This window comes from Rutidosis leptorrhynchoides, chromosome 2 (assembly GCF_046630445.1).
Source record: "Rutidosis leptorrhynchoides isolate AG116_Rl617_1_P2 chromosome 2, CSIRO_AGI_Rlap_v1, whole genome shotgun sequence".
Lineage (NCBI taxonomy): Eukaryota > Viridiplantae > Streptophyta > Magnoliopsida > Asterales > Asteraceae > Rutidosis > Rutidosis leptorrhynchoides.
The window spans coordinates 61,613,714-61,630,410 of record NC_092334.1 but is presented as its reverse complement, the minus strand read 5'-3'; positions in this window follow the sequence as shown (position 1 = coordinate 61,630,410).

Sequence of the window (16,697 nt, the reverse complement as noted above, 5' to 3'; positions counted from 1 at the left end):
CCGCGACTCGCGGCATTTTCCTTCTTCAAACTCCGCAAGTCACGGAGTTTGAAATTACAGCTCACCCAGCTTTGGCTCTTTGTTTGCCGATGAATTATAAATATATTATAATATATATATATATTAATTTTAAGAATTAATTATATATTATATTATATTTATATACATGGTTAACTTGTAATTTTTAGTCCGTTGCGTCGAGCGTTGAGAGTTGACTCTGGTCCCGGTTCTCGATTTTCGAACGTCCTTGCGTACAATTTAATATCTTGTACTTTGCGATTTGAATCTTGTACTCTTGTAATTTCGAGACGTTTCTTATCAATAATTGGAACCACTTTGATTGTATTATGTACTTTTGAGCTTTTTGGTCGTTTGCGTCTTCAATTCGTCGAATCTGTCTTTTGTCTTCACCTTTTATTATTTAAACGAATATTACTTGTAAATAGAACAATTGAAACTAAAATCTTGTCTTTCTTGAGGAATAATGCTATGAAATATATGTTCGTTTTTAGCATTATCAGCCTATCAGGAGTAACGTCCCCGATACATTTGACTAAGTCTTTGTATTACTTGATAATGAAATTTAAACCGACAAGGACATACACAACTTGTCATGGGGCAAACTTGAACGTTTAGTCTAAATATCACGCTTTGGCATAACTTTTTGATCTTGCGAGATCAACTTACAAACTAAATCTTGTGGTATAAAACAATGGTCAAACGTTTGTTAAACCTATGAACTTCACTCAACCTTTTTGGTTGACACTTTAGCATGTTTTGTCTCAGGTGCTGTTTGATTCAAGCCTTACTTATGTACTGCTTATGTGATGCTACTTGGAAATAGGATCAAGAGATTATCGCATATATTACTATTGCATTTAAATATTTACTTATTTTTTTTGTAACGACATTTCATTTTCCGCTACGTACTCATTCAAGTTAATTTTATCATTTAGTATTGTTCTCATCTATTATAATATGTTGGTATATTTTGATATTAAGTCACATTTCACCCAGGCCCTAACTAGGGGTGTGATAGATTGGTATCAGAGCAAACCAGGCTGTTATAGAGAACCTGGATTGCATTTTTATGTGTGCCTTATTTGCTAGCTAGGGTACCTTAGCAATCTAGGAAACTATAACCTTTCCTGCCATAGACTTTTAAGCACTTAGGATTGCCCTATAATCTTAACATTTATGCTTTCCTAAACTTGACTAAAAGATTCTAATCAAAGTCTCTTTCCTAATGATAGGATGTCAAGCTCAAGCGTTAACAAGCCCAACAAGGCAATTCACAATCCTACTACCGTAGTACGTGTTGGACACTCTGTAACATCAAGACCTGTTCGAAGTTCTTCTTACAGTCCTGCTTCACCAAACTATAGTCCAAATACTCTGTGAAATTCACAAAGGTCTACTCAATATTATCCAACTCCGAGAATCGAAGATAAAGGAAAACGTCATGAAGAAGCTGGTCCATCAAGGAAGAGAGCCCAGACTCCTTCTTATAATGTTGCTGCTAAGTATGAGGGTTTGCTTCTCCACATGGCGAGAATGGAGGTCCGTATGGATGAGAAGGACCGCGAAATTAAGAAGTTGGTGGAAGAAAATGTTGAACTAAGAAAAGAATTAAGGCTCCTAAAGTACGCGGAAGAACGCAACACTCATTGGGGGAAGCAATCACTTGCTCATCTCCAGGAGGATATGGACTTCCGAATGAAAATGGAAAGAAGTCGAGTCGACAAAAAGCTTGCTTTAAGAGAGTACAACACCAATGCCGTTAACAATCGTATTACCAACCTTTACGACAATCTCGAGTACCTCTACTAAAAGCAAAAAGCAAAGAACGAGCGATATGAGAAGTTCATCAAAGAGTCTCTCGAATCTCAAACTGGAAAACTGGAGAAACTTGTGAAGGATAACATGGAAAAAAGTTATGAAGCAGTTTGAGGACGAGAAGAAGAAATGTGATGACTATTCAATCTTAATATTCTTTAGATATCTTTCTATTTTCCATCTGTGTAAAAGATATGCCTTAAGACTATTTCTATTTTCAAATCGTGTATTAAGGCTTATTTAATGCCTAGTTCATTAATAAAATAAAGTATTTTATATATTTCATGTGATATTAATACTTTATCTTATTCCTACTTGTAATTGCTCAACCCTATAATTTGTTAACTTATCCGACTTATGTTCACTTATGTAGCGACATCATGGTTCGTCCAGCTGCACCTACTGTTAACAATATCGTTTTGACTACTGAGCAATTTCAATAGTTACTCACTGCCGCACAAGGCAATGCTCAACCCAATAATATCAATCCTCAACCTAAACCTTGTTCCTACAAGGATTTTTCAAACTGTCATACTCCAGCATTTAAGGGAACTAAAGAAGCTGTCCAACTAGTTCGTTGATTCGAGAAGATGGAATCTACTTTCCGTATTTGCAACTGTGGTGATGACGACCGAGTAAAGTATGCCACTAGCTCATTGGGTGGTAATGCTTTAACTTGGTGGACTGCTCATGCCAAGTCCGTAGGAATTGATAATGCTAATGCAATTCCATGGGACGAACTCAAAAGCATGATGCTTAACAAATTCTACCCTCGAAGTCAAGTCCAGAAGCTTGAAGCTGAGTTCTGGGAACTCAAGGACAAGGGTACTGACATTGAGAACTATACCAATCGTTATTTGGAGCTTTTTACTCTATGTCCTGAAATGTTTCCTACTGAAGCTAGAAGAATTGAGCGGTATATTGAAGGTCTTCCCGAGGATGTTCAAGGGAATGTAATTGCTGCCGAGAAGGTTACTCTTGATGATGTGATCCTCATGGCACAACATCTCATGTTGGCCAAGAGAAGAAGAGCGTCAGCCAATAAGCAAGTTGAAACCAAGGGTAATGATGGTAAGAGGAAGTTTGAGCCATCTCAAGGTTCGGCTCAGAATGATAATAAGAAGCCTGCAAATAACACAAGGTCAAATTATAAGGGTACTTATCCTTTCTGTATTCGTTGTGAGAGGCATCACCCGGGGAAGTGTACTGCTGTTTGTGTGTTATGTAAGAAAGTGGGACACGTTGCTAAGATGTGTAAAACTCCTCCGAAGGATAAGGCTATTGTTTCAGCTAAAGCTCCTCCTACATGCTATACTTGTGGAGAGAAGGGACACGTTAGTCCGAATTGTCCTAAGAAGAAGGATAATCCCGCTACTGGAGCAAATGCTACTGCTGCGAAGGGTCGTGCGTTTGTTATTACTGCTGCTGAAGCCCGAGATGAAGATGAAGTTATTACGTGTACGTGTCTTGTCAATAATTGTTATGAAACTATTTTGTTCGATACTGGTGCCGATAGAAGTTACATGTCTAGTAATTTTTGTACCCTATTTACTGAAAAGCCTCAACCCTTAGAAACTAAACGATTAGTAGAAGTGGCTAATGGAAAAGTCATGCAAGTCGATAAAATCTATAAAAAATGCAACCTAATCTTAGCCGATAAGGAATTTAAGATAGACCTTTTGCCGGCCGAACTCGGAAGTTTTGACGTCGTAGTTGGTATGGATTGGTTACGTCCATTACATGCTGCTATCATGTGTTACGATAAAACTGTTCATGTTCCATTGGGAAATGGAGAGACTCTCATCATCCAAGGTGAAAAGAGTGGTTCCAATCTCAACATCATCTCCTCTATTAAAACCCGCAAATACCTTATGAAAGGTTACCCAGCCATTCTAGCCGACATTAAGCTGATCGAATCGGAAGAAAAGCGTATTGAAGATGTACCAGTGGTTAAAGACTATCCTGATGTGTTTCCCGAAGATCTTTTCTGGTCTTCCACCTCCTCGACAAGTTAAATTTCAAATTGATTTAACTCCCGGTGCTGCTCCTATTGCTAAAGCCCCATATCATTTAGCACCTCCCGAGATGAAGGAATTATCTAATCAGCTCCAAGAACTATTGGATAAAGGTTTTATTCGTCCTAGCTCGTCCCCATGGGGAGCTCCTATTCTGTTTGTTAAGAAGAAAGATGGTACGTTAAGGATGTGCATTGATTATCGCGAACTTAACAAGCTTACTATTAAGAACTGTTATCCGTTGCCGCGTATCGATGATCTGTTTGATCAACTTCAAGGATCAAGCGTCTATTCAAAGATTGACTTAAGGTCAGGTTATCACCAACTCAGAGTCAAGGAATCTGATATTCCCAAGACTGCTTTTCGCACTAGCTATGGACACTATGAGTTTTGTGTTATGCCTTTTGGTTTGACTAATGCTCCTGCTGTGTTCATGGATCTTATGAACCGTGTTTGCAAACCCTATCTCGATAAATTCGTTATTGTATTCATTGATGACATCTTTATCTATTCCAAGAGTGAGGAAGAACATGAGCAACATTTATGCATGATTCTTGAACTCTTAAGAAGGGAACAACTTTATGCTAAATTATCTAAGTGCGAGTTTTGGTTAAAAACCGTACAATTCCTTGGCCATGTTGTTGATAGAAGCAGAATACATGTCGATCCTGCTAAAAGCACTGCTATTCAGAACTGGGAGATACCAAAGACTGCGAAACATATTCACCAGTTTTTGGGACTTGCCGGTTACTATCGGAGATTCATTAAAGATTTTTCTCTCATTGCTAAGCCTCTTATGAAGCTAACTCAAAAAGGGAAGAAATTTGAGTGGTCCGAAGAACAGGAATCTGCTTTCAAGATTCTGAAAGAGAAGTTGACCACAGCCCCAATTCTATCTTTACCTGAAGGTACTGATAATTTTGTTGTTTACTGCGACGCTTCAAAGCAAGGCTTTGGTTGTGTTTTAATGTAACGAGAAAAGGTTATTGCTTACGCATCTAGGCAGTTGAAGAAACATGAAGAGAACTATACCACACATGACCTTGAGTTAGGTGTCATGGTATTCGCATTAAAGATATGGAGACATTATTTGTATGGTACCCATTTTACAGTGTACACTGACCATAAAAGTCTTAGACATATCTTTGATTAGAAACAGTTGAATATGAGACAAAGTCGATGGCTCGAGACATTGAACGATTATCACTGTGAGCTGAAATATCATCCTGGCAAGGCGAATGTAGTTGCCGATGCCCTTAGTCGAAAAGACGATGTTAAACGTGTTCGTGCTCTAAACCTGAAAATCAAATCAAATCTTATCACACAAAGCTGTGAAGCTCAATTGAAAGCCATTAAACCGACACTTATCAAAGGTGAAGGACCCATTGGTTTTGAAAACTAACTGCAAGTGAAAGCTAATGGTACACGGTACTTTGGCAACAGAATTTGGGTTCCTCGTTTCGGTAATCTCCGTGAACTAGTCTTGGATGAAGCCCATAAGACTAGATATTCTATTCATCCCGGTTCCGGTAAAATGTATCACGATGTGAAGCAATTCTACTGGTGGCCTAATATGAAAGCTGACATTGCTACTTATGTTAGTAAGTGTCTTACTTGTTTGAAGGTCAAGGCCGAGCATCAAAAGCCTTCTGGTCTGTTGACACAACCCGATATTCCGTAGTGGAAGTGGGAATATATCACTATGGACTTTGTTACTAAGTTACCTAAGACTGTGAACGGTAACGATACTATTTGGGTCGTAGTTGATCGTCTTACTAAATCTGCGCATTTCATACCAATCAAGGAAACCAACAAGATGGAGAGATTAGAACAGCGTTATATTAAAGAAATTGTCTCACGTCATGGTGTTCCTATCTCGATTATTTCTGATCGCGACAGTCGATTCGTTTCTAGATTTTGAAAAACATTACAATCTGCTCTTGGAACTCAAATAGACATGAGTACAGCTTATCATCCTCAAACTGATGGTCAAAGTGAAAGAACTATTCAAACCATGGAAGATATGCTACGTGCTTGTGCAATCGATTTTGGCAAAGGTTGGGATAGACACCTACCTTTGGTTGAATTTTCTTATAACAATAGTTATCACTCCAGCATTAAGGCTGCACCTTTTGAAGCTTTATATGGAAGTAAGTGTAGATCCCCTCTGTGTTGGGATGAACTTGAGGACAGACATTTAACTGGTCCTGAAATTATCCACGAAACTACCGAAAAGATCGTTCAGATTAAGCAACGTTTAGAAACTGCCCATAGCTGACAGAAGAGCTATGCCGATAAGAAACGAAAAGACATCGAATACCAAGTTGGTGATAAAGTCATGTTGAAAGTATCCCCTTAGAAAGGAGTTACCGCTTCGGTAAGCGAAGTAAACTCAGTCCACGATATGTAGGACCTTTCACAATCACTGAAAGAGTCGGTCCCGTGGCATATCGATTAAAACTACCAACCGAACTTAGCCAAATACATGATGTGTTTCATGTATCAAATCTTAAACAGTGTCTTGCTGATGACACACTCGTTATTCCTCTGGATGATGTCCGCATTGATGAGCAAATGCACTTTGTTGAAGAACCTATAGAAATCATGGAAGGAGAGGTCAAACAAACGTGTAAAAGCAACATACCTATCGTTAAAGTCCGGTGGAATTCGCGTAGAGGCCCCGAATATACCTGGGAATGCAAAGACCACATGAAACGGAAATATCCCCATCTCTTCTCAACTGCTGATGCAAACGAGGAAACTACCTAAAAACTTCGAGACGAAGTTTTCAATAACGGGGAGGTACTATAACGACCCTCATTTTTCCATTCTATACTATTCCTTATTAAATGCCCAACAATACAATTAAACTTAATAATTAAACTTTAATCAATAAATTATTAAGTGTTAAGAATTATAAAATACGATAATTAACTTTTTACATTAATTGTCAAGTTAATAAAAATAATAAGTTAATTAGTCTTTGTGAACAAATAAATAACTTTAAGACTTGTGTACTTAAAATAAGTAAACATGGATAATTAAGGGGTAATTAAGCTAAATTAAAGTGCAAGGTTTAAAGTGAAAATATTAAACCCTAATCTCCCTAAACCCTAGCCGATTTTAGAGGGTAAAATTACCCTCATACCCTCTAAAATTTCGGCCCAAATCACCAACCCTAACCCCTTTTCCAAGTTAGACTTATTTCCTAAGTAATTTCTTATAAAACCCTAATTCTAGAATAATCCTAACACTCCTATAAATAGGGACCTAGGCTAAACCATTCCATGTACCAAATCACAATCAAATCTCACTCTTAAATCTCTCTCTCTCTCTCTCCCTCTCTTGATTTCGGCCCCAAAAACCGAAATCCACCACCACACCATTGAAATCCTTGAGGGTTTCCAAGTAATCTTCAAGTGTTCTTCGCATTCTTCGTGATCTTCAAGAATCTTCAATGTGTTCTTCAAGATATTCAAGGCTTTAATCTTTCATCTTCATCGAGTTCTTCTTTTCTTTGTTAATCTTCTTGGATCTTCAAAGGTTGACTTTCTTGCTCACTCGTCCAACTTTCTATTCCGAGGAATAACTAGCTCTCTCTACCTATTAAGGTGAATTCATAGCCCCTCTTTATTGCTAGAAAACTTACTTACTTTTGGGGTGAGACACATGCTGTTTTTACTTTTTACACTTTAGACACAAGTACCAAACTGTTAAACTATGCTATACCCGGCTATGTCCGACTAAGTCCCTACAGTGATATTTTTAATTGCTGCGTCATGCTTAATTATTGGGGGTAGGCCTATCGAGAGTAACGTCCCCGATACATTTGACTAAGTCTTTGTATTACTTGGTAATGAAATTTAAACCGACAAGGACAGACACAACTTGTCATGGGGCAAACTTGAACGTTTAGTCTAAATATCACGCTTTGGCATAACTTTTTGATCTTGCGAGATCAACTTACTAACTAAATCTTGTGGTCTAAAACAACGGTCAAACTTTTATTAAACCTATGAACTTCACTCAACCTTTTTGGTTGACACTTTAGCATGTTTTGTCTCAGGTGCTGTTTGATTCAAGCCCTACTTATCTACTACTTATGTGATGCTACTTGGACATATGATCAAGAGATTATCGCATATATTACTATTGCATTTAAACATTTACTTATTTCCTTTGTAACGACATTTCATTTTCCGCTGCGTACTCATTCAAGTTAATTTTATCATTTAGTATTGTTCTCACCTATTATAATATGTTGGTATATTTTGATATTAAGTCACATTTCACCCATGCCCTAACTGGGGGTGTGATAGAAACTGAGTCTAAGTATAGAGGATGAGAGTGTTACCTTTTCTGTTGATAGAGCCATGCAACAATCGCAATCTGCAGATGATACATGTTTTTATGTTCAAACTATAGATTCACATGCAGAATTATTACAAGAATTTCCAGAATTACAAGGAACAGGAGAATGTTCTTTAAGAGAAGGAACTGAACCAATTGATGAAGTGGAAATGTTAGCTACACTCATGGCTAATCAATACGAACCAACAATAGAAGAACTTCAAATGCTGAAAGAGGAAGATAGATATCGTTACAAATCATCGATAGAAGAACCACCAATATTAGAGTTAAAGCTACTTCTAAACCATTTGGAATACGCTTATTTACATGGTGAATCTGAATTACCTGTAATAATATCGTCTTCTCTTACGGAAAATGAAAAATCTCAACTTATTTATGTGCTAAAAGCTCATAAACCAGCTATTGCATGGAAGATTCATGACATTAAAGGTATAAGTCCTTCGTATTGCACACATTAAATCCTTATAGAAGAAGGTCATAAAACATATGTGCAATGCCAACGAAGACTAAATCCAAATATGCAAGATGTTGTTAATAAAGAAATTATTAAACTGCTCGATGCAGGTTTAATTTATCCAATCTCTGATAGCCCATGGGTAAGCCCAGTTCAATGCGTACCTAAGAAAGGTGGCATCACTATCATCACAAATGAAAAAGATGAGCTTATTACTACTAGGACTGTAACAGGATGGTGTGTTTGTATTGATTATAGAAAATTAAATGATGCCACCAAAAAAGATCACTTTCCCTTACCTTTCATTGATCAAATGTTGGAAAGGTTAGCTGGGAATAGTTACTATTGTTTTCTTGACAGTTTCTTTGGATACTTTTAAATTCCAATCGCACCCGAGGACCAAGAGAAAACCACATTCACGTGCCCTTATGGTACTTTTGCTTACAAGTGCATGCCATTTGGACTTTGCAACGCCCCTGCGACTTTTCAAATGTGCATGATGGCGATTTTTCACGACATGATAGAGGAATGCATGGAAGTTTTCATGGATAACTTTTCAGTCTTCGGTTATACTTTTGAAACATATCTAGTTAATCTTGAACGAATGCTTATTAGATGCGAGCAATCAAATCTAGTACTTAATTGGGAGAAATGCCATTTCATGGTTAGAGAAGACATCGTTGTTGGTCATAAAATTTCAAAGGAAGGAATTGAAGTGGATAGAGCTAAAGTAGATGTAATTGCTAAACTTCCACATCCCACCAATGTTAGAGTAGTTCGGAGTTTTCTAGGGCATGTTGGTTTTTACCGACGTTTCATAAAAGATTTTTCTAAAATTTCCACTCCTATGAATAAACTCCTTGAAAAAGATGCTCCATTCATCTTTTTAGATGAATGCATCAAATCTTTTAATATTCTTAAAGAAAAACTCACTAATGCGCCGATCATGATAACTCCAAATTGGAATCTACCATTTGAACTCATGTGCGATGTAAGTGATTTTGCAATGGGAGCCGTTTTAGGTCAAAGAATTGAAAAACGATTTCAACCTATCTATTATGCTAGTAAGACATTATAAGGAGAACAAACGAATTACACAACTACTGAAAAAGAACTCCTTGCTATTGTCTTTGCTTTTGACAAATTTCGTTCATATCTCGTTCTAGCTAAAACGGTGGTCTATACCGATCATTCTGCTCTTAGATACATATGTCATTCAAGTATGTGAAGTATTTGACGTTTGGGGTATTGACTTTATGGGTCCATTTCCAAAATCTCATAATAATCTCTACATTCTCGTTGCCATTGATTATCTATCTAAATGGGTGGAAGCACAAGCTCTCCCAACTAATGATGCACGAGTTGTAGTCAACTTCTTAAAACGTCTTTTTGCTAGGTTCGGAACACCGAAAGCTTTAATAAGTGATCGGGGTACTCATTTTTGTAATAATCAACTTGAGAAAGTTCTTAAAAGATATAGAGTAACTCATAAAATCTCAACTGCTTATCTTCCACAAACAAAAGGACAAGTTGAAAATACCAACCGAGCTTTAAAACGTATTCTAGAGAAAACTGTAGGATCAAATCCGAAGGAATGGTCCATGAAATTGGAGGATGCACTCTGAGCTTTTAGAACAGCCTACAAAACTTCAATTGGTACCACACCTTTTAAACTCGTTTACGGAAAAGCATGTCACCTTCCAGTAGAAATTGAGCACAAAGCATTTTGGGCTTTGAAGACATGTAATCTTGATTTGCATGAAGTTGGACGTCTACGATTAAGTCAACTAAACGAATTAGAAGAATTAAGACATGATGCATATGAAAATTCGTTAATCTATAAGGAAAGAACGAAGAAATGGCATGATGAAAGAATCAGAAGTTCAAAAGAATTTAAGGAAGGAGATAGAGTTATTCTTTTCAATTCACGATTCAAGCTATTTTCTGGAAAATTGAAATCAAGATGGTCTGGACCATTTATAGTCAAAAGAGTTTTCCCATACGGAACAATAGAGTTGATAAATTCAAACAGAATTGAATTTAAAGTTAATGGTCACAGAGTTAAACATTACATACATGGTCCGATGGAAGTTGACAATAAAGTTAATCATAATTTCACCACCAAAAAAACCCTCAGAATGAAAACATAAATATGTTTTCAACGACATATGAAAAACCAAAATTGGAAGATGGAGAAGCTTTAAATTGGAGTGATGAAGAAGAATTTCTATATAAACCTCCCATTCCAAGAAACGAAGAAAAATATGAACAAGAAGTTCAAGTAGAAGTGAAAGAACCAAGAAAAGAGCACCCAAAAAAAGTTAACAAACCTACTCCACTTACTAAAGTGGGGGTGAATTTATCATTTCTTACTTGCTTAATGATGGTGTTATGTATAATGGGCTCACAGATTTAGGGGCAAGTGCGAATGTTATGCCTCTTTCCTTATATAAAAGATTAGATGTGGGTAAATTAAGACCAACCAACATAGGTGTTCAATCATTTGACCTAACCATTAAACACCCGGTTGGAATAGCCAACAATTTACTTGTTAAAGTGAGAAGTTTGACCTTTGTTGCAGATTTCATAGTTATCAATATGGAGGAAGACCTTGATATTCCTCTAATTTTAGGTCGCCCATTTTTAGCGTCTACCGAGGCTTTCTTTGATGTAAGAGAGGGTAGAATGACACTTAGTGATGGTGACAAATCGGTCACCTTTGTGAAGCAAAAGTTTAAATCTCTACCAACCAAAACTGTTGAACCAATAAAAATGCCTAAATGTGGGGAAGATGAAGTAACACCCAATGATGACCTGATAACAAAGAACTCCGTTGTTGATACGAAATTAGATGAACCCGTTTTTAACAGTTCAACGAAGAAACTTTATAAACTGATTCAAGATGCTAGGATTAAGGGGAACTTTAAGTTATGTAACCGATTAGTATCCAATTTGTCACCTAAAGAAAAGGTAATGTTAGTTGAATTTGTGAATGTTACAGAGGAAATCAACAAATGACTTGAAGCAAAAGTCAGAGATATGCAAGTTGTTGATGTTCCAATTGAAATTAACAATGAAGTTAATCACAAGTTCGACACCACAGCTAACTAAGTGTGGGGAGATTCAAATGTTTTAAAGGATAATATAATGTTGTCTAGAGTTAGATTCTCTGTTTTCGTGTAGTTCTCGAGAATGGAATCTGAATGGTCTTTCCCTGGCAGACCCTAAAGAACTAGTCTTCTCCCTCCATTCTGAATTTTTGTTTTATAGGTTTTACGAGATGAAGAATTCCTTTGATTTGAATCATGGTCTACTACTACACGCTATGATTACTAAACGTAATAATAACACTTTCCCAAGTGAACTGGTATCATTCATAAGAGGCAAAATGGATGAAGTAAGGAAAGAACTCAGGAAGAATCATAATAAGATACATTTTGGTAAAGGAAAATCAAAATCCTCAAAAAAAAGAAGAGCACGACACCTTGAAAGATGTCATAAATGTGGAAAATGGTCACACGAAGGGAAATGTTCGAACAATCAAACACATTCCAATACTGAGTTCATTACTCTATGCAGAGAAGGACCATTCATATGTTTTGAAGAAAAGTTATTGAAAAATCCAGGTTACGCTTATGTAGCTATGGAAAACCAAATCGAACGACTCTCTTATGAGTCAACTAAAGCAGGTCTCTGAGAATTTTATCTCATAGGTAAGTATGTACAGTTTTTATTTTTATTTTTATTTATTACTTTAACCTTTTGTTAATAAACGCTGAATCGTTCGCTATAAAGTATTAAATTGATATTCAATAAAATTAGGTATAATAAACTGAAATTATTGATATCATACAAAAATTTAATTCATCACTGCGAAATTTACCTTTTATTCATAAGGTATAAATATCTTTAAATCAATCAATCCAAAATATTCCAGAAATTCATCAGGAGTAAAATTAGGTAATATAGCCGAAATTACTTTACCAAAAAGAGGGACGTATATTTTTGTTAATATTTGATTGATTAATGTGACATCCTCCAGATAGGGCCTGGAAGAATAACGTCACTAAATATATCAAATCACAGTTGTATAAACGAGAACGACTCTATATGAGACGTTTTATTGAGTTTTGCAGCGGAAGATAAATAGATTGCATTGTATTTAATGAACAATGCATTAAATGTATTTAATTGGTATGATATGTAATGAAGACTCCAAGCATGGCAAGCAATCATCATCAAAATATCAGATATACAGCGGAAGCAATATTTAAGTACCTGAGAATAAACATGCTTAAAAAGTCAACACTAGGTTGAGTGAGTTCATAGGTTTGTCATAAATAATGATTTCAGTAATAGTGTTAGACCACAAGATTTTTGTTCATAAGCTTGGTCTCGCAGGGACCAATTAGTAGATCACGCAGATCCAAAAGTTGTTCATAATCTTGGTCTCACATGGACCAATTAGTAGATCACGTAGATCCAAAAGTTGTTCATAAGCTTGGTCTCGCAGGGACCAATTAGTAGATCTCGCAAATCTAAAAGTTGTTCATAAGCTTGGTCTCACATGAACCAATTAGTAGATCACGCAGATCCAAAAGTTATTTATAAGCTTGGTCTCGCAGGGACCAATTAGTAGATCACGCAGATCCAAAAGTTGTTTATAAGCTTGGTCTCACATGGACCAATTAGTAGATCATGTAGATCCAAAAATTGTTCATAAGCTTGGTCTCGCAGGGACCAATTAGTAGATCTCGCAGATCTAAAAGTTGTTCATAAGCTTGGTCTCGCAGGGACTAATTAGTAGATCTCGCAGATCCAAAAGTTGTTCATAAGCATGGTCTCACATGGACCAATTAGTAGATCACGCAGATCTAAAAGTTATTCAAAAGCTTGGTCTCGCAGGGACCAATTAGTAGATCACGTAGATCCAAAAGTTGTTCATAGTTTACCCCAAAGACAAGTTGTGTTTATACTTGTCGGTTAGGAACTTAGTCGAACATAGCCGGGTATAGCATAGTTTAAAGTTGGTACTTGTGTCTAGCGTGTAAAACAGTTATAAAAGTTGTGCATGTATTCTCAGCCCAAAAATGTAAAGAGTAAAAGGGATCTATAAACACACGAAAAATCAGTTTTAGTATTTGTATTCATTTCATAAAAAGAGTTATAAAAGTAGCGCATGTATTCTCAGCCCAAAATATAGATAAAAGGGAACTATGAAAACTTACCTTAAATAGCTGTTGAAGTATTCCTTGAAAGGAATGAAATGAATGAAAATAAGTGACCGGGATCTCAACCTAGAGATAGAATGTACGATCAGATGTTGTCTAATAGACATAAGTATGGTAACTATACCAATGATAATGGTTTTCTGAAAGAAATTCCATTTTCGAAAAGGTTACTATCTATGGAAATTTTCCACTTTTAGTAACTTTCCAATTATAGAAAGTTCGGGTTATAATCTTTAACAAGACGTTGTACGACAATCTCAAATCTTGTTACTATCATACAAGTCACTTGAATGATCAGTTGTTACCGGTTGGCCCAGGATCTCTTGACCAAAATCTATGTTTGGCATTCGAGATCCACAAGCGTCCCATAATGGTACCAAGGATTACCCTAGTCCTTAAGTAGCATTGAGGTTCATATATAGTGCACGTTATCTTGATTATAACCTTGGTGATAATAATGATAGTAATAATAATAATATTAATTGAAAATGGAAACATCACTCATGTATCAATATTGTGACTCAATATTGCAAGAAAAAGTACGCAGATGCAACGGACATTACAAATGCTAGGTTGACCTCACGAACAATACCCATAACCTCCATAGCTATAACCCATACTTTCCTTAGCTCTATCCCGCTCATAAAACCCGTTTTGAAATGACCCGCTCATGACTTCGTCGTAGTATTTTATGTATAAATAATAATATGTTATAATTCAGTAGGCTTATAACTACCTTTAGTGGTTTGATTCTTGATTAAGAATACTAATAATGAAGTGTAAGAACAAAGATGATAATGGAGAGAAAGAAAGAAACACTTTGTAAGTGTGAGAAATGGTGCAAGTTTAATGCTTGCATTCATGAGTATTTATAGCCTAAAATTTCAATATAAAAATACATACTTTATGTACCAAAATTGACTACATGTATACTAGTTTATAATTTTATTTTTAGTCAACATAAGGATGTACTAGTTTATACTTTCCTTTTTTTTAATTTTTATTTATTTTTAGTCAACATAATGATGTATTTGTTTAGGATTCTTTTTAGTCTCATTATTATTATTATTATTATTATTATTATTATTATTATTATTATTATTATTATTATTATTATTATTATTATTATTATTATTATTATTATTATTATTATTATTATTACATGATAAGTATTATTTTCTTTTTACTAATTCATTACATTGAAATATATATATATATATATATATATATATATATATATATATATATATATATATATATATATATATATTTCGAAATATATATTTGAAATATTTATTTAATATTTAGTTTTTCAAAATCAATTATATTTTAAAGTTTATTTTAAAATCGTTTAAATAATAGAAATTATTATAACACGTAATGTAATTAATATATATATTTACATAAAATTGTTCGTGAATCGTCGGAATCATATAAAAGTTAGGTTTAAATTTAGTCAGAAATTTCTGGGTTGTCATAGTACCTACCCGTTAAAAGAAATTTTGTCCCGAAATTTAGTTGTTGCCATCAATCGGCGTTGTTTGTAAACAGGTGAGGATATTTTCGTTATATTTGGTCTTCACGTTCCCAGGTATGCTCGGGGCCTTTCGTGAATTCCAACGGATAGAATATTGTTCTGTTTCAAGCGTTTAAATCATACGAACCATAATTTCTATAGGTTCTTCTATGAAGTGCATTTTATCATTAATGCGAAGGTTATCTAAAGGATTAGCAAGAGTGTCATTTGACTGGGTTATCCTCAAAAGAGATGATGGTGCTATACAAGCATTTCAGTAAACTAAACACATGAAATGTGTTATGAATAGTATTGAGCTCATTTAAAACCTTGAGCGTTTATGCCACAATATTGGGGCAGATAAGGCACAGAGGAGTTCGTGAAAATCACAGTCATTAAATTTGATAGAGATCGTCATTGTTTACAACAAGAATATTGTAATGATGAATATGAGTTGAAAAATAGAGTTTTATCACCTTTGAATAATATGGATAAAATAATTTGATTACTCGAAGAGTACGAGTGAAGCTATCACAAAAGAGTGAAATGAGGTAATAAAGTTTTGTCTTAACTTTTGACGTAGTCATAGTTGACTTCCGGAATTTAAGGGATTTAAAGAAATCTTCGTAAATCTTTATAAGATTTGATTCTCCGGTAATTAAGGAAATTGAGATTTTCTTTGATTAAATGCGGTAAATTGTCTCGATTGTTGTGTTTGGAAATTTTGCTATAAATTAGCTTCTTCCGTTTCATTATCTTCACCACTTCTATACTTTCTTCCTAAATTCATACTTCCAAAAGATTTGTTAATATGCTCAATCCCGTATTGATACTTGTTATTATATTGACCATATATGCAGTCATTCTTCTTTTTCTTTTACCACCAGAGGAATCTGTTTACTTCTACTATGCTCTTGGGGTTATAGTGTTTTTAATTCTCCCGTGTCTTTATATTGCTATACGCATTGATATACACGGTTTGTAATTTCCGTGTTGTTATCGGGCTTTGTATTTTCCCTTATATGTCAGAGCTATTTGCCTTTTTATTCTCCTCTCAACTCTAAGTTAAGCGAGTAATGGTCCAGAATTTGTAGGTATGAAGTTTCGAATGGACCTACTGTTCTAAGCGTAATATCACGATTTGATTTGGTAAATTACCAGAATTACTGAAAATAGAACTATCAAGAATATATTTTCTTGATATGTTCAGAGATTAAGTAGAATACAAGAGTCGTGTAACATGGTAAATGATGATTATAAGGTTTATGAATCAT